Genomic DNA, 16208 nt, shown 5'->3' on the forward strand with positions numbered 1-16208 from the left:
TGAAGATGGGTGGAGGGCGGGCGAGCAGGCCAGCCAGGAGAAAAGGAAGTGCTGACGGACAAGGGCTGGGCGGGAAGTCCCGTCTCATTGGGGCGTAGGTGGACCGGGCGGGCCTGTTGGCCAAAAGGGGAGGTGTGGTGCGAAGACGAAGCCGACGTCGGTGGTGGACGGCGGAGAAGAAGAAGAAAGGCTTCCCTGACCGGGAATCGAACCCGGGCCGCGGCGGTGAGAGCACCGAATCCTAACCACTAGACCACCAGGGAGCGTCGGCCTGCGTGCCCCGCGCTCCCGCCCTGGAGCCAGCGCCTCCTCTCGAGCTGGCAGCTGGCAGCTGGCAGCTTGGCGCCTGGCGCCTGGCACCTGCACCGCCGGCTGGGCTTCACTTGCTAACCAAATCCCGCCAGCCCACCCGGCGCCCCTGGCAACCCGACCGCCCTCAGCCTTAGCAGCTCCCCTCCTGCTCGGGGCACCCTCAAAACATCGCCGCGCCTCCTTCTGCCACACACCCTCCCGCGCCTGCAAGCACAGCTGCGTGCCAGCCCGGCCGCCCTCTGCGGCCCCGGGCCTCGGCAAAAGGTCAGCCCGCTGCGTTGGCCGGGAATCGAACCCGGGTCAACTGCTTGGAAGGCAGCTATGCTCACCACTATACCACCAACGCCGCACGGGCCGGCCAGCGCCCACAGGCCGGCGGGGACTGCCACGAGCGAGCGCCGCCACCACCTGACGCGGGCCTGCCCGACGCCCGCAGCTCTTGGCTGCCACGGCGCCAAAAAGCGCCAGGCCAGCCCAGAGCCCAGCAGCTCCGCTGCGCCGGCCTTCTGCTGCAGCCGTGCTGCTCCCGACTGAGCCCTCGGCTCCACGTTGCGGCGTGGGGCCAGGCGCGGGGCCCAGCGACGCCGCCGCCACGGCCCGACAGCCAGAAGGACGGTCCTCACTCACTCGGTCGCCTCCCACGCTTTCCTGCCCCTGCCGGCCTCACGGAGCCCATTCCCACAAGGACTTCGGGTGGCGCGGGCCTGGCCTGGCCTGGCCTGGCCGGGCCCAGCAGGGCGGGCAGGGCCGCTCGTCTGGGGCGACCACGTGGCAGGCCAGGTACCAGGTGGCGGTGGGCGGAGGGAGGAAGAAGGGCACGCCCCTTGAGGGCGAGAGGCTGGGTCGCAGACCTCGCGCCGGTGGCCAAAAAGGGCGGCTGCCTCCCCGTCGGGGAATCGAACCCCGGTCTCCCGCGTGACAGGCGGGGATACTCACCACTATACTAACGAGGACAGCGACGCCCGCCCCGCCCTCTGGGCGCCAGTCCGCTGTCCCGAGCCCTGGTACGCCCGGCCCTGCCCTCCCTCGTCCGCCTGCCCACCGCAAGCATCTGGCACGTGCGGGACACACGCTCACACAACAAAGCACTCTGGACAAAGGCGAGGCGAGCCGACCCGGTCCGGAGCCTGACCTCGAGCTGCACCCGGCTGCCACCCAGCCAACCCGGTGCGCCCTGCCCCGCCGCCTCCGACGCGGGCATCGAGCCACCGCGCCGGGAGGAGGGGAAGACGCGCGGACTAGCAAGCGCCGCTCGGGGAGGAGGGGAGGAGGGCGTGGCGGCCTGCACGCCGCAGCGAGCGGCAGAGACTGACTTGGCTTGCCCTCCGCCGCTTGCGCACCCACGCCGAGGAACGGTACCGGGCGTCCGCGCCGGGTCCCAGCCAGGGGAGCGGCCACGCGCCCAGGCCCGCCGTCAGGATGGCCGAGCGGTCTAAGGCGCTGCGTTCAGGTCCCAGTCTCCCCTGGAGGCGTGGGTTCGAATCCCACTCCTGACAAGCCCACCTTTTAGCCCCAGAGACGCCCACCGATGCCCTCTTCCCGGCTCGCGCCCTCTTTGCCCACTCTCCAATCTCTCGCCCCCGTGGTCGCACGCCTCCGCCCCTCCGCTCCTGGCGCCCACCCGAAAGGCTCGCGCATAAACCCCAGTGTCGCAAGCGCCGGCGCCTTCAACCCTCCGCCACAGGCCATTCGGACACGCAGAGGTGGTTTCTCTTAATCACCTCCTAGGCTCTTTCCCCAGAGGAAAAGAGCCTCTCTTTCTTTGGCCCGCAGGTGGTACGGGAGCCGGCGAGGAGGGGCAGTGGGGATTCGGGTCCACGGGACACGTCGACCATCCCACAAGACCCTCCATCCTCTGCCTACACACACACACACAACACACACACACACACACACACACGCACACATCGACGCCCCCATTCCCCAGGCGCAGAGCACCCGGCAGGCCAGGCCAAACCCGCAATGATAGCCACCCCCCCCCACCTTCGCCCTCTACCACCCCGGGCCGGCCCATAAACTCCAAGCCCCTGCCGAGACCACCTCGACGCCACACCTCACCCCCAGGCCCCCAGCGCCAAGCGCACCAGCGCCTTGGGTCCCCATCTCTGCGCGTCGAGGCGCTGAGCACAACAGGCGCGCTCAGCAGCGCCTGCCGCAGGTCACCTGTCCTGATTGGGATTCAGGCACGGGCCACGTTTGCGGCAGCGTGACGGGCCTGGGCGGCGGAGAAAGGGCAGACCGGGGCGAGTCCGCTTCTCCCCGCTCCCACCCCCGGCCCCTCCCCAGCGCGCGACACTTCTGCCTTCCCGCACACACCCGCTGGCACCGCCACCACCGCCACGACCACCACGATCCAGCAGCCTCTCCTTCTGGTTGCTCCTTTGCTCCCTGCGCCATCGGGCCCCTGGTGCACGCTCCAGGCGAACAGTGTGTGGCTCAGCTCGCCTCCGACCGGGGACCAGTGTCCCGCGGGACAACTGGTGAGCGCCGGCTGTGGCTGCGTCGGATGGCGGCCGCCGCCGGTGCATGGGTGGTTCAGTGGTAGAATTCTCGCCTGCCACGCGGGAGGCCCGGGTTCGATTCCCGGCCCATGCAGCGCCTGGTCCCCTTTTGGTCCTCCAGACCCAGCGCCTAAGCAGAGCGCAGCCTCCTTCCGCTCCAGCTGCACCCCCCTGGCCTGCACCTGCACCAGCACCTACGCACCTGCCCCGCTCGCTTGCTCGCTTGCGTCTGGGCTCGCCTCACACGCGACTCACCCAACTGGGTCCCACCCGCCGGCCCCTTGCAAGACAGTTCCCTCACCCCTGGCGCCTCTCACACCTGCCTCCTCATCCCTTGCATCTCTCTCGCTCGCTCTCCCTCGCCCTTCTGTCACCAGCAATCTATTCTGCGTCCAGGCGTCCCCAACCGCAATGCATCCTTGCACTCACTCGCCCTGTCCCTTGGCCTTTCTTCACCCTGAAAGTTAAGCCCATGGCTCCCAAACCTCTAGACAGGAAGTCTTCTCTCCTAACAGTCACACGCCGTGTGTCTCCTACACGGTCACGCAGTCATCCAAGCACACCAGGGACCTCAAAGTACCTCCACTAACATCATCGCATATGCACACTCTATGTTCTCTAGGCTGTGCTTACCCACGACAAGTCTTCTCATCCCTCCGAACCACCTTAACCGCCCCTCACGCCCTACAACCCACAACTTTGCTCAAGGATTCTGACCTGCATCTGTCCCTTGGGTCTCTTTTAATCTAGGCCCCCAAACACATACCTGACAAGCCCATGTGTGGCCTCCCAGGGAATTATTCACGATTCTGGTCCACTTGCCCTTCCTACCTCCTTCTCACATCACCTGGATATTCTCTCGCTCTCTCCTCTCTTTCTCTCCCTTTGTCTGTCTGTGTATGTCTTCTCTTTCTCTGTGTCTATCTCTGTCTCATCTGTCTCATCTGTCTCTCTCCTCTTTCTTTCACCCTCTCTCTCCCTTTGTCCGTCTCTCTTTCTGGCTCTCGTTCTAGCTGTCTTTGTCTGTGTGTCCCTGTCTGTCTGTCTGTCTGGTAATGTCTTCTTTCTCTGGGTCTATCTTTCTCCCTCTACTCTCTCTGTCTCTCATCTCTCTTTCACTCTGTCTCCCTGTCTCTACAACTCTCCCTGTGCACTGTCTGGCACCCTGGAGTACTTCCCGACTCACCCCAGAGCCACTCGTTATTCTGGTCGCCTCCAGACCATCTGGCCCGGGGGGTCACCGGGTACCTCTCTGACCACAAGGGGTTGGATCTTCCTTCCACCGGTCGCCAATCGGATGTTCCTTTCCGCCTCCAGACTCGCCCTCCCGGCAGGCCCGCTGCCCCTACCCAGGCCCTGGGCTCCCCACCCAGCCGCCAGGCATCCCTCGCCATGCCCCTGTCTCCCAGGTCCTCAGTTGACAACGTCTGACCGCTGGAGCTCCCCTGACCTGGCCTCCCAGGGCTCCTGGGATCTCGAGCCAGCCCCTCGTCCACAGTGGAAGCGGAGGACAGCGCCATCCTCGGGCGAGTCGCTCCCACGCTCCCATCCATGGGGTGGTCCTCAGAATCTCTGCCCGACTGCCAGCGGGGCTCTCAGCCCTGCCCGCCCATCATGCTCGCACCTGGGCGCACTCTCCCGCACACACACACACAACACACACACACACACACACACACACACACACACACACACACACCTCTTCTAGCCACCATCCAAGCCCGGGCGCCATGTGTCCTTCTGTCCTCTTTCTGCTGTCACGACCTTTGTCCCGGCCTGCGCGGTGTCCCGCCCGGGACGACGGTTCCCGTTCATCCACCCAAGACCCACGGGCAAGAAAACTGCCCTGGCCGCCGGTCGGGGTGTGTATCGCCATAGGGAATCCTCTCCGGGCGCGGCCGCGGCGCCTTGACCTCGCCCTAGTCCCGCCCACAGCACACTATGGGTCCTTGACTGGACGTCAGCGGTCATCTTCGCTGTCAACAAACTTTGGGCAGCCAGCCGACTGAGCTGTGCGGTTGACTTTGGGGAGCAGCCACAGAGCAAGCCGGACAGAGGGATGAAGAGCCGGGTGGCCCTGTGGTGAGGCGGCAGTGGGGAACTACTCCAACACATCCAATCTAGGCGCTGTGTAGATGGACATTCTCCATTTGTCCCTGGCCATCTGGGGATAGGATTCCGAGCCTAGGTATTGCCAGCCAATGTCCCCCCACCCTCGTGGCCCACTCCCGCTCGGGTCAGCTTGGCCCTTGGCTGTGTCACCACCAATTTCTTCATCGCCCGGCTTCTGCTACCGCCAAACGCCCACCCGGTGGTCTAGCTCCCCACACGTCTCCACACACCTCCGCCTCCCTGGCTCAGGCTCCGCTAGCGCCGACGGCCTTCCCCCACACACACCCCCACCGGCACCCCCTTCAAAGCCGCTGTCACACACAGGTGGAGCCCTTGACCGAGCAGTGTCGTGGGACAGTCCTGGCCCCTTAGAGGCCCCCACTACTGAGTGGATGGGTGGCTGGGTTGGCAGGGTGGTTGAGCGAATGAGTGGGTGGCTAGGTGGGAGGGTGAGAGAAGCAGTGAAGCAGTGAAGGAGTGGGTGGCTGATTGGGAAAGTGAGCGGGCGGGTTAGAGGAGTTCATGAGGGAGGAAGCAGCCAGTGAGAGAACGGGCGATGGGGCGATGGGGCGAGGGGTGAGGGAGCGAAGGAGCCAGTCTGGCGTTGCCAGCCGTGTGGTATTCCAATCACGAAATCCACGTGGAGTTTCCTTTCACAAAACAGCAAGAGTTTCTGTAGGAGGCAGCCGAGCACGAGGAACCGGGAGGGCCCGAGTCTCCAACTCACCTCTCCGTGCATTGGATTTTGAGGCTCTCTATCTATGGGCTGAGGCCAGGGGGAAGGTGACTGAAGTCTCAGGAAGAGCAGGTGAAGCGGATGAAGGGCACGGTGTTTCTTGAGGCATGAAGAGCAAGGAACCGCTCTGGTTTTCCCTCAGTTCTCAGCACCTTGTGCGTGCGTGGGTGCTTGTGCCTTCTGTGTGAAAGGAGAGGGGACGGCAGGGGAGGGGAAGGGAGGGGAGGGGACTGGGGGGACAGCGGAGGGGAGGGGAAGGGAGAGGCGGGAAGCTGTAGCGAGAGGAGTGAGGAACCAGCGATCGTCCTGCATTGGTGGGTGGGTGCTGTTGGCCGCTGGTGATGGTAGTGGTGGTAGTGGTGGTGGCGATGGGGGTGGTGGTGACGGCGATGGGGGTGGTGGTGGAGGGTGGTGGGTCCGCTGGCAGCCAGAGGAGTAGAGAGGCTGACCTGGCCTGTGTGCGTGGGGCTGCGAGGGCCCTTGGGTGAGCCTAGGGCAAGGAAGAGGGGACACGCTGAAGGGTGAAGATGGGTGGAGGGCGGGCGAGCGGGCCAGCCAGGAGAAAAGGAAGCGCTGACGGACAAGGGCTGGGCGGGAAGTCCCGTCTCATTGGGGCGTAGGTGGACCGGGCGGGCCTGTTGGCCAAAAGGGGAGGTGTGGTGCGAAGACGAAGCCGACGTCGGTGGTGGACGGCGGAGAAGAAGAAGAAAGGCTTCCCTGACCGGGAATCGAACCCGGGCCGCGGCGGTGAGAGCGCCGAATCCTAACCACTAGACCACCAGGGAGCGTCGGCCTGCGTGCCCCGCGCTCCCGCCCTGGAGCCAGCGCCTCCTCTCGAGCTGGCAGCTGGCAGCTGGCAGCTTGGCGCCTGGCGCCTGGCACCTGCACCGCCGGCTGGGCTTCACTTGCTAACCAAATCCCGCCAGCCCACCCGGCGCCCCTGGCAACCCGACCGCCCTCAGCCTTAGCAGCTCCCCTCCTGCTCGGGGCACCCTCAAAACATCGCCGCGCCTCCTTCTGCCACACACCCTCCCGCGCCTGCAAGCACAGCTGCGTGCCAGCCCGGCCGCCCTCTGCGGCCCCGGGTCTCGGCAAAAGGTCAGCCCGCTGCGTTGGCCGGGAATCGAACCCGGGTCAACTGCTTGGAAGGCAGCTATGCTCACCACTATACCACCAACGCCGCACGGCCCGGCCAGCGCCCACAGGCCGGCCGGGACTGCCACGAGCGAGCGCCGCCACCGCCTGACGCGGGCCTGCCCGACGCCCGCAGCTCTTGGCTGCCACGGCGCCAAAAAGCGCCAGCCCAGCCCCGCCCAGCCCAGAGCCCAGCAGCTCCGCTGCGCCGGCCTTCTGCTGCAGCCGTGCTGCTCCCGACTGAGCCCTCGGCTCCACGTTGCGGCGTGGGGCCAGGCGCGGGGCCCAGCGACGCCGCCGCCACGGCCCGACAGCCAGAAGGACGGTCCTCACTCACTCGGTCGCCTCCCACGCTTTCCTGCCCCTGCCGGCCTCACGGAGCCCATTCCCACAAGGACTTCGGGTGGCGCGGGCCTGGCCTGGCCTGGCCTGGCCGGGCCCAGCAGGGCGGGCAGGGCCGCTCGTCTGGGGCGACCACGTGGCAGGCCAGGTACCAGGTGGCGGTGGGCGGAGGGAGGAAGAAGGGCACGCCCCTTGAGGGCGAGAGGCTGGGTCGCAGACCTCGCGCCGGTGGCCAAAAAGGGCGGCTGCCTCCCCGTCGGGGAATCGAACCCCGGTCTCCCGCGTGACAGGCGGGGATACTCACCACTATACTAACGAGGACAGCGACGCCCGCCCCGCCCTCTGGGCGCCAGTCCGCTGTCCCGAGCCCTGGTACGCCCGGCCCTGCCCTCCCTCGTCCGCCTGCCCACCGCAAGCATCTGGCACGTGCGGGACACACGCTCACACAACAAAGCACTCTGGACAAAGGCGAGGCGAGCCGACCCGGTCCGGAGCCTGACCTCGAGCTGCACCCGGCTGCCACCCAGCCAACCCGGTGCGCCCTGCCCCGCCGCCTCCGACGCGGGCATCGAGCCACCGCGCCGGGAGGAGGGGAAGACGCGCGGACTAGCAAGCGCCGCTCGGGGAGGAGGGGAGGAGGGCGTGGCGGCCTGCACGCCGCAGCGAGCGGCAGAGACTGACTTGGCTTGCCCTCCGCCGCTTGCGCACCCACGCCGAGGAACGGTACCGGGCGTCCGCGCCGGGTCCCAGCCAGGGGAGCGGCCACGCGCCCAGGCCCGCCGTCAGGATGGCCGAGCGGTCTAAGGCGCTGTGTTCAGGTCGCAGTCTCCCCTGGAGGCGTGGGTTCGAATCCCACTCCTGACAAGCCCACCTTTTAGCCCCGGAGACGCCCACCGATGCCCTCTTCCCGGCTCGCGCCCTCTTTGCCCACTCTCCAATCTCTCGCCCCCGTGGTCGCACGCCTCCGCCCCTCCGCTCCTGGCGCCCACCCGAAAGGCTCGCGCATAAACCCCAGTGTCGCAAGCGCCGGCGCCTTCAACCCTCCGCCACAGGCCATTCGGACACGCAGAGGTGGTTTCTCTGAATCACCTCCTCGGCTCTTTCCCCAGAGGAAAAGAGCCTCTCTTTCTTTGGCCCGCAGGTGGTACGGGAGCCGGCGAGGAGGGGCAGTGGGGATTCGGGTCCACGGGACACGTCGACCATCCCACAAGACCCTCCATCCTCTGCCTACACACATACACACAACACACACACACACACACACACGCACACATCGACGCCCCCATTCCCCAGGCGCAGAGCACCCGGCAGGCCAGGCCAAACCCGCAATGATAGCCACCCCCCCCCACCTTCGCCCTCTACCACCCCGGGCCGGCCCATAAACTCCAAGCCCCTGCCGAGACCACCTCGGCGCCACACCTCACCCCCAGGCCCCCAGCGCCAAGCGCACCAGCGCCTTGGGTCCCCATCTCTGCGCGTCGAGGCGCTGAGCACAACAGGCGCGCTCAGCAGCGCCTGCCGCAGGTCACCTGTCCTGATTGGGATTCAGGCACGGGCCACGTTTGCGGCAGCGTGACGGGCCTGGGCGGCGGAGAAAGGGCAGACCGGGGCGAGTCCGCTTCTCCCCGCTCCCACCCCCGGCCCCTCCCCAGCGCGCGACACTTCTGCCTTCCCGCACACACCCGCTGCCACCGCCACCGCCGCCACGACCACCACGATCCAGCAGCCTCTCCTTCTGGTTGCTCCTTTGCTCCCTGCGCCATCGGGCCCCTGGTGCACGCGCCAGGCGAACAGTGTGTGGCTCAGCTCGCCTCCGACCGGGGACCAGTGTCCCGCGGGACAACTGGTGAGCGCCGGCTGTGACTGCGTCGGATGGCGGCCGCCGCCGGTGCATGGGTGGTTCAGTGGTAGAATTCTCGCCTGCCACGCGGGAGGCCCGGGTTCGATTCCCGGCCCATGCAGCGCCTGGTCCCCTTTTGGTCCTCCAGACCCAGCGCCTAAGCAGAGCGCAGCCTCCTTCCGCTCCAGCTGCACCCCCCTGGCCTGCACCTGCACCAGCACCTACGCACCTGCCCCGCTCGCTTGCTCGCTTGCGTCTGCGCTCGCCTCACACGCGACTCACCCAACTGGGTCCCACCCGCCGGCCCCTTGCAAGACAGTTCCCTCACCCCTGGCGCCTCTCACACCTGCCTCCTCATCCCTTGCATCTCTCTCGCTCGCTCTCCCTCGCCCTTCTGTCACCAGCAATCTATTCTGCGTCCAGGCGTCCCCAACCGCAATGCATCCTTGCACTCACTCGCCCTGTCCCTTGGCCTTTCTTCACCCTGAAAGTTAAGCCCATGGCTCCCAAACCTCTAGACAGGAAGTCTTCTCTCCTAACAGTCACACGCCGTGTGTCTCCTACACGGTCACGCAGTCATCCAAGCACACCAGGGACCTCAAAGTACCTCCACTAACATCATCGCATATGCACACTCTATGTTCTCTAGGCTGTGCTTACCCACGACAAGTCTTCTCATCCCTCCGAACCACCTTAACCGCCCCTCACGCCCTACAACCCACAACTTTGCTCAAGGATTCTGACCTGCATCTGTCCCTTGGGTCTCTTTTAATCTAGGCCCCCAAACACATACCTGACAAGCCCATGTGTGGCCTCCCAGGGAATTATTCACGATTCTGGTCCACTTGCCCTTCCTACCTCCTTCTCACATCACCTGGATATTCTCTCGCTCTCTCCTCTCTTTCTCTCCCTTTGTCTGTCTGTGTATGTCTTCTCTTTCTCTGTGTCTATCTCTGTCTCATCTGTCTCATCTGTCTCTCTCCTCTTTCTTTCACCCTCTCTCTCCCTTTGTCCGTCTCTCTTTCTGGCTCTCGTTCTAGCTGTCTTTGTCTGTGTGTCCCTGTCTGTCTGTCTGTCTGTCTGGTAATGTCTTCTTTCTCTGGGTCTATCTTTCTCCCTCTACTCTCTCTGTCTCTCATCTCTCTTTCACTCTGTCTCCCTGTCTCTACAACTCTCCCTGTGCACTGTCTGGCACCCTGGAGTACTTCCCGACTCACCCCAGAGCCACTCGTTATTCTGGTCGCCTCCAGACCATCTGGCCCGGGGGGTCACCGGGTACCTCTCTGACCACAAGGGGTTGGATCTTCCTTCCACCGGTCACCAATCGGATGTTCCTTTCCGCCTCCAGACTCGCCCTCCCGGCAGGCCCGCTGCCCCTACCCAGGCCCTGGGCTCCCCACCCAGCTGCCAGGCATCCCTCGCCATGCCCCTGTCTCCCAGGTCCTCAGTTGACAACGTCTGACCGCTGGAGCTCCCCTGACCTGGCCTCCCAGGGCTCCTGGGATCTCGAGCCAGCCCCTCGTCCACAGTGGAAGCGGAGGACAGCGCCATCCTCGGGCGAGTCGCTCCCACGCTCCCATCCATGGGGTGGTCCTCAGAATCTCTGCCCGACTGCCAGCGGGGCTCTCAGCCCTGCCCGCCCATCATGCTCGCACCTGGGCGCACTCTCCCGCACACACACACACAAACACACACACACACACACACACACACACACACCTCTTCTAGCCACCATCCAAGCCCGGGCGCCATGTGTCCTTCTGTCCTCTTTCTGCTGTCACGACCTTTGTCCCGGCCTGCGCGGTGTCCCGCCCGGGACGACGGTTCCCGTTCATCCACCCAAGACCCACGGGCAAGAAAACTGCCCTGGCCGCCGGTCGGGGTGTGTATCGCCATAGGGAATCCTCTCCGGGCGCGGCCGCGGCGCCTTGACCTCGCCCTAGTCCCGCCCACAGCACACTATGGGTCCTTGACTGGACGTCAGCGGTCATCTTCGCTGTCAACAAACTTTGGGCAGCCAGCCGACTGAGCTGTGCGGTTGACTTTGGGGAGCAGTCACAGAGCAAGCCGGACAGAGGGATGAAGAGCCGGGTGGCCCTGTGGTGAGGCGGCAGTGGGGAACTACTCCAACACATCCAATCTAGGCGCTGTGTAGATGGACATTCTCCATTTGTCCCTGGCCATCTGGGGATAGGATTCCGAGCCTAGGTATTGCCAGCCAATGTCCCCCCACCCTCGTGGCCCACTCCCGCTCGGGTCAGCTTGGCCCTTGGCTGTGTCACCACCAATTTCTTCATCGCCCGGCTTCTGCTACCGCCAAACGCCCACCCGGTGGTCTAGCTCCCCACACGTCTCCACACACCTCCGCCTCCCTGGCTCAGGCTCCGCTAGCGCCGACGGCCTTCCCCCCCACACACCCCCACCGGCACCCCCTTCAAAGCCGCTGTCACACACAGGTGGAGCCCTTGACCGAGCAGTGTCGTGGGACAGTCCTGGCCCCTTAGAGGCCCCCACTACTGAGTGGATGGGTGGCTGGGTTGGCAGGGTGGTTGAGCGAATGAGTGGGTGGCTAGGTGGGAGGGTGAGAGAAGCAGTGAAGCAGTGAAGGAGTGGGTGGCTGATTGGGAAAGTGAGCGGGCGGGTTAGAGGAGTTCATGAGGGAGGAAGCAGCCAGTGAGAGAATGGGCGATGGGGCGATGGGGCGAGGGGTGAGGGAGCGAAGGAGCCAGTCTGGCGTTGCCAGCCGTGTGGTATTCCAATCACGAAATCCACGTGGAGTTTCCTTTCACAAAACAGCAAGAGTTTCTGTAGGAGGCAGCCGAGCACGAGGAACCGGGAGGGCCCGAGTCTCCAACTCACCTCTCCGTGCATTGGATTTTGAGGCTCTCTATCTATGGTCTGAGGCCAGGGGGAAGGTGACTGAAGTCTCAGGAAGAGCAGGTGAAGCGGATGAAGGGCACGGTGTTTCTTGAGGCATGAAGAGCAAGGAACCGCTCTGGTTTTCCCTCAGTTCTCAGCACCTTGTGCGTGCGTGGGTGCTTGTGCCTTCTGTGTGAAAGGAGAGGGGACGGCAGGGGAGGGGAAGGGAGGGGAGGGGACTGGGGGGACAGCGGAGGGGAGGGGAAGGGAGAGGCGGGAAGCTGTAGCGAGAGGAGTGAGGAACCAGCGATCGTCCTGCATTGGTGGGTGGGTGCTGTTGGCCGCTGGTGATGGTAGTGGTGGTAGTGGTGGTGGCGATGGGGGTGGTGGTGACGGCGATGGGGGTGGTGGTGGAGGGTGGTGGGTCCGCTGGCAGCCAGAGGAGTAGAGAGGCTGACCTGGCCTGTGTGCGTGGGGCTGCGAGGGCCCTTGGGTGAGCCTAGGGCAAGGAAGAGGGGACACGCTGAAGGGTGAAGATGGGTGGAGGGCGGGCGAGCGGGCCAGCCAGGAGAAAAGGAAGCGCTGACGGACAAGGGCTGGGCGGGAAGTCCCGTCTCATTGGGGCGTAGGTGGACCGGGCGGGCCTGTTGGCCAAAAGGGGAGGTGTGGTGCGAAGACGAAGCCGACGTCGGTGGTGGACGGCGGAGAAGAAGAAGAAAGGCTTCCCTGACCGGGAATCGAACCCGGGCCGCGGCGGTGAGAGCGCCGAATCCTAACCACTAGACCACCAGGGAGCGTCGGCCTGCGTGCCCCGCGCTCCCGCCCTGGAGCCAGCGCCTCCTCTCGAGCTGGCAGCTGGCAGCTGGCAGCTTGGCGCCTGGCGCCTGGCACCTGCACCGCCGGCTGGGCTTCACTTGCTAACCAAATCCCGCCAGCCCACCCGGCGCCCCTGGCAACCCGACCGCCCTCAGCCTTAGCAGCTCCCCTCCTGCTCGGGGCACCCTCAAAACATCGCCGCGCCTCCTTCTGCCACACACCCTCCCGCGCCTGCAAGCACAGCTGCGTGCCAGCCCGGCCGCCCTCTGCGGCCCCGGGTCTCGGCAAAAGGTCAGCCCGCTGCGTTGGCCGGGAATCGAACCCGGGTCAACTGCTTGGAAGGCAGCTATGCTCACCACTATACCACCAACGCCGCACGGCCCGGCCAGCGCCCACAGGCCGGCCGGGACTGCCACGAGCGAGCGCCGCCACCGCCTGACGCGGGCCTGCCCGACGCCCGCAGCTCTTGGCTGCCACGGCGCCAAAAAGCGCCAGCCCAGCCCCGCCCAGCCCAGAGCCCAGCAGCTCCGCTGCGCCGGCCTTCTGCTGCAGCCGTGCTGCTCCCGACTGAGCCCTCGGCTCCACGTTGCGGCGTGGGGCCAGGCGCGGGGCCCAGCGACGCCGCCGCCACGGCCCGACAGCCAGAAGGACGGTCCTCACTCACTCGGTCGCCTCCCACGCTTTCCTGCCCCTGCCGGCCTCACGGAGCCCATTCCCACAAGGACTTCGGGTGGCGCGGGCCTGGCCTGGCCTGGCCTGGCCGGGCCCAGCAGGGCGGGCAGGGCCGCTCGTCTGGGGCGACCACGTGGCAGGCCAGGTACCAGGTGGCGGTGGGCGGAGGGAGGAAGAAGGGCACGCCCCTTGAGGGCGAGAGGCTGGGTCGCAGACCTCGCGCCGGTGGCCAAAAAGGGCGGCTGCCTCCCCGTCGGGGAATCGAACCCCGGTCTCCCGCGTGACAGGCGGGGATACTCACCACTATACTAACGAGGACAGCGACGCCCGCCCCGCCCTCTGGGCGCCAGTCCGCTGTCTCGAGCCCTGGTACGCCCGGCCCTGCCCTCCCTCGTCCGCCTGCCCACCGCAAGCATCTGGCACGTGCGGGACACACGCTCACACAACAAAGCACTCTGGACAAAGGCGAGGCGAGCCGACCCGGTCCGGAACCTGACCTCGAGCTGCACCCGGCTGCCACCCAGCCAACCCGGTGCGCCCTGCCCCGCCGCCTCCGACGCGGGCATCGAGCCACCGCGCCGGGAGGAGGGGAAGACGCGCGGACTAGCAAGCGCCGCTCGGGGAGGAGGGGAGGAGGGCGTGGCGGCCTGCACGCCGCAGCGAGCGGCAGAGACTGACTTGGCTTGCCCTCCGCCGCTTGCGCACCCACGCCGAGGAACGGTACCGGGCGTCCGCGCCGGGTCCCAGCCAGGGGAGCGGCCACGCGCCCAGGCCCGCCGTCAGGATGGCCGAGCGGTCTAAGGCGCTGCGTTCAGGTCGCAGTCTCCCCTGGAGGCGTGGGTTCGAATCCCACTCCTGACAAGCCCACCTTTTAGCCCCAGAGACGCCCACCGATGCCCTCTTCCCGGCTCGCGCCCTCTTTGCCCACTCTCCAATCTCTCGCCCCCGTGGTCGCACGCCTCCGCCCCTCCGCTCCTGGCGCCCACCCGAAAGGCTCGCGCATAAACCCCAGTGTCGCAAGCGCCGGCGCCTTCAACCCTCCGCCACAGGCCATTCGGACACGCAGAGGTGGTTTCTCTGAATCACCTCCTCGGCTCTTTCCCCAGAGGAAAAGAGCCTCTCTTTCTTTGGCCCGCAGGTGGTACGGGAGCCGGCGAGGAGGGGCAGTGGGGATTCGGGTCCACGGGACACGTCGACCATCCCACAAGACCCTCCATCCTCTGCCTACACACATACACACAACACACACACACACACACACACGCACACATCGACGCCCCCATTCCCCAGGCGCAGAGCACCCGGCAGGCCAGGCCAAACCCGCAATGATAGCCACCCCCCCCCACCTTCGCCCTCTACCACCCCGGGCCGGCCCATAAACTCCAAGCCCCTGCCGAGACCACCTCGGCGCCACACCTCACCCCCAGGCCCCCAGCGCCAAGCGCACCAGCGCCTTGGGTCCCCATCTCTGCGCGTCGAGGCGCTGAGCACAACAGGCGCGCTCAGCAGCGCCTGCCGCAGGTCACCTGTCCTGATTGGGATTCAGGCACGGGCCACGTTTGCGGCAGCGTGACGGGCCTGGGCGGCGGAGAAAGGGCAGACCGGGGCGAGTCCGCTTCTCCCCGCTCCCACCCCCGGCCCCTCCCCAGCGCGCGACACTTCTGCCTTCCCGCACACACCCGCTGCCACCGCCACCGCCGCCACGACCACCACGATCCAGCAGCCTCTCCTTCTGGTTGCTCCTTTGCTCCCTGCGCCATCGGGCCCCTGGTGCACGCGCCAGGCGAACAGTGTGTGGCTCAGCTCGCCTCCGACCGGGGACCAGTGTCCCGCGGGACAACTGGTGAGCGCCGGCTGTGACTGCGTCGGATGGCGGCCGCCGCCGGTGCATGGGTGGTTCAGTGGTAGAATTCTCGCCTGCCACGCGGGAGGCCCGGGTTCGATTCCCGGCCCATGCAGCGCCTGGTCCCCTTTTGGTCCTCCAGACCCAGCGCCTAAGCAGAGCGCAGCCTCCTTCCGCTCCAGCTGCACCCCCCTGGCCTGCACCTGCACCAGCACCTACGCACCTGCCCCGCTCGCTTGCTCGCTTGCGTCTGCGCTCGCCTCACACGCGACTCACCCAACTGGGTCCCACCCGCCGGCCCCTTGCAAGACAGTTCCCTCACCCCTGGCGCCTCTCACACCTGCCTCCTCATCCCTTGCATCTCTCTCGCTCGCTCTCCCTCGCCCTTCTGTCACCAGCAATCTATTCTGCGTCCAGGCGTCCCCAACCGCAATGCATCCTTGCACTCACTCGCCCTGTCCCTTGGCCTTTCTTCACCCTGAAAGTTAAGCCCATGGCTCCCAAACCTCTAGACAGGAAGTCTTCTCTCCTAACAGTCACACGCCGTGTGTCTCCTACACGGTCACGCAGTCATCCAAGCACACCAGGGACCTCAAAGTACCTCCACTAACATCATCGCATATGCACACTCTATGTTCTCTAGGCTGTGCTTACCCACGACAAGTCTTCTCATCCCTCCGAACCACCTTAACCGCCCCTCACGCCCTACAACCCACAACTTTGCTCAAGGATTCTGACCTGCATCTGTCCCTTGGGTCTCTTTTAATCTAGGCCCCCAAACACATACCTGACAAGCCCATGTGTGGCCTCCCAGGGAATTATTCACGATTCTGGTCCACTTGCCCTTCCTACCTCCTTCTCACATCACCTGGATATTCTCTCGCTCTCTCCTCTCTTTCTCTCCCTTTGTCTGTCTGTGTATGTCTTCTCTTTCTCTGTGTCTATCTCTGTCTCATCTGTCTCTCTCCTCTTTCTTTCACCCTCTCTCTCCCTTTGTCCGTCTCTCTTTCTGGCTCTCGTTCTAGCTGTCTTTGTCTGTGT

At 65.6% G+C, this 16208-nt stretch overlaps 1 protein-coding gene and 15 non-coding genes across 16 annotated transcripts in view; 7 read left to right on the forward strand and 9 right to left on the reverse strand.

The window, feature by feature from the left end:
- The window catches only part of Apoa2 (apolipoprotein A2), a 450260-nt gene that overhangs the window by 124357 nt on the left and 309695 nt on the right, over window positions 1-16208 (forward strand). The window lies entirely within an intron of this gene.
- Trnae-cuc (transfer RNA glutamic acid (anticodon CUC)) lies at window positions 192-263 on the reverse strand. Its single transcript has one exon. It is a non-coding gene; the product is annotated as a tRNA-Glu (tRNA).
- Window positions 587-658, reverse strand: Trnag-ucc (transfer RNA glycine (anticodon UCC)). The gene has a single exon. It is a non-coding gene; the product is annotated as a tRNA-Gly (tRNA).
- Window positions 1194-1265, reverse strand: Trnad-guc (transfer RNA aspartic acid (anticodon GUC)). The gene has a single exon. It is a non-coding gene; the product is annotated as a tRNA-Asp (tRNA).
- Window positions 1726-1808, forward strand: Trnal-cag (transfer RNA leucine (anticodon CAG)). Its single transcript has one exon. It is a non-coding gene; the product is annotated as a tRNA-Leu (tRNA).
- On the forward strand, window positions 2837-2907 carry Trnag-gcc (transfer RNA glycine (anticodon GCC)). Its single transcript has one exon. It is a non-coding gene; the product is annotated as a tRNA-Gly (tRNA).
- Trnae-cuc (transfer RNA glutamic acid (anticodon CUC)) lies at window positions 6375-6446 on the reverse strand. Its single transcript has one exon. It is a non-coding gene; the product is annotated as a tRNA-Glu (tRNA).
- Trnag-ucc (transfer RNA glycine (anticodon UCC)) lies at window positions 6770-6841 on the reverse strand. The gene has a single exon. It is a non-coding gene; the product is annotated as a tRNA-Gly (tRNA).
- Trnad-guc (transfer RNA aspartic acid (anticodon GUC)) lies at window positions 7387-7458 on the reverse strand. Its single transcript has one exon. It is a non-coding gene; the product is annotated as a tRNA-Asp (tRNA).
- On the forward strand, window positions 7919-8001 carry Trnal-cag (transfer RNA leucine (anticodon CAG)). Its single transcript has one exon. It is a non-coding gene; the product is annotated as a tRNA-Leu (tRNA).
- On the forward strand, window positions 9028-9098 carry Trnag-gcc (transfer RNA glycine (anticodon GCC)). The gene has a single exon. It is a non-coding gene; the product is annotated as a tRNA-Gly (tRNA).
- On the reverse strand, window positions 12559-12630 carry Trnae-cuc (transfer RNA glutamic acid (anticodon CUC)). Its single transcript has one exon. It is a non-coding gene; the product is annotated as a tRNA-Glu (tRNA).
- Trnag-ucc (transfer RNA glycine (anticodon UCC)) lies at window positions 12954-13025 on the reverse strand. The gene has a single exon. It is a non-coding gene; the product is annotated as a tRNA-Gly (tRNA).
- Window positions 13571-13642, reverse strand: Trnad-guc (transfer RNA aspartic acid (anticodon GUC)). The gene has a single exon. It is a non-coding gene; the product is annotated as a tRNA-Asp (tRNA).
- On the forward strand, window positions 14103-14185 carry Trnal-cag (transfer RNA leucine (anticodon CAG)). Its single transcript has one exon. It is a non-coding gene; the product is annotated as a tRNA-Leu (tRNA).
- Window positions 15212-15282, forward strand: Trnag-gcc (transfer RNA glycine (anticodon GCC)). The gene has a single exon. It is a non-coding gene; the product is annotated as a tRNA-Gly (tRNA).

This window comes from Castor canadensis, chromosome 11 (genome assembly GCF_047511655.1).
Source record: "Castor canadensis chromosome 11, mCasCan1.hap1v2, whole genome shotgun sequence".
Lineage (NCBI taxonomy): Eukaryota > Metazoa > Chordata > Mammalia > Rodentia > Castoridae > Castor > Castor canadensis.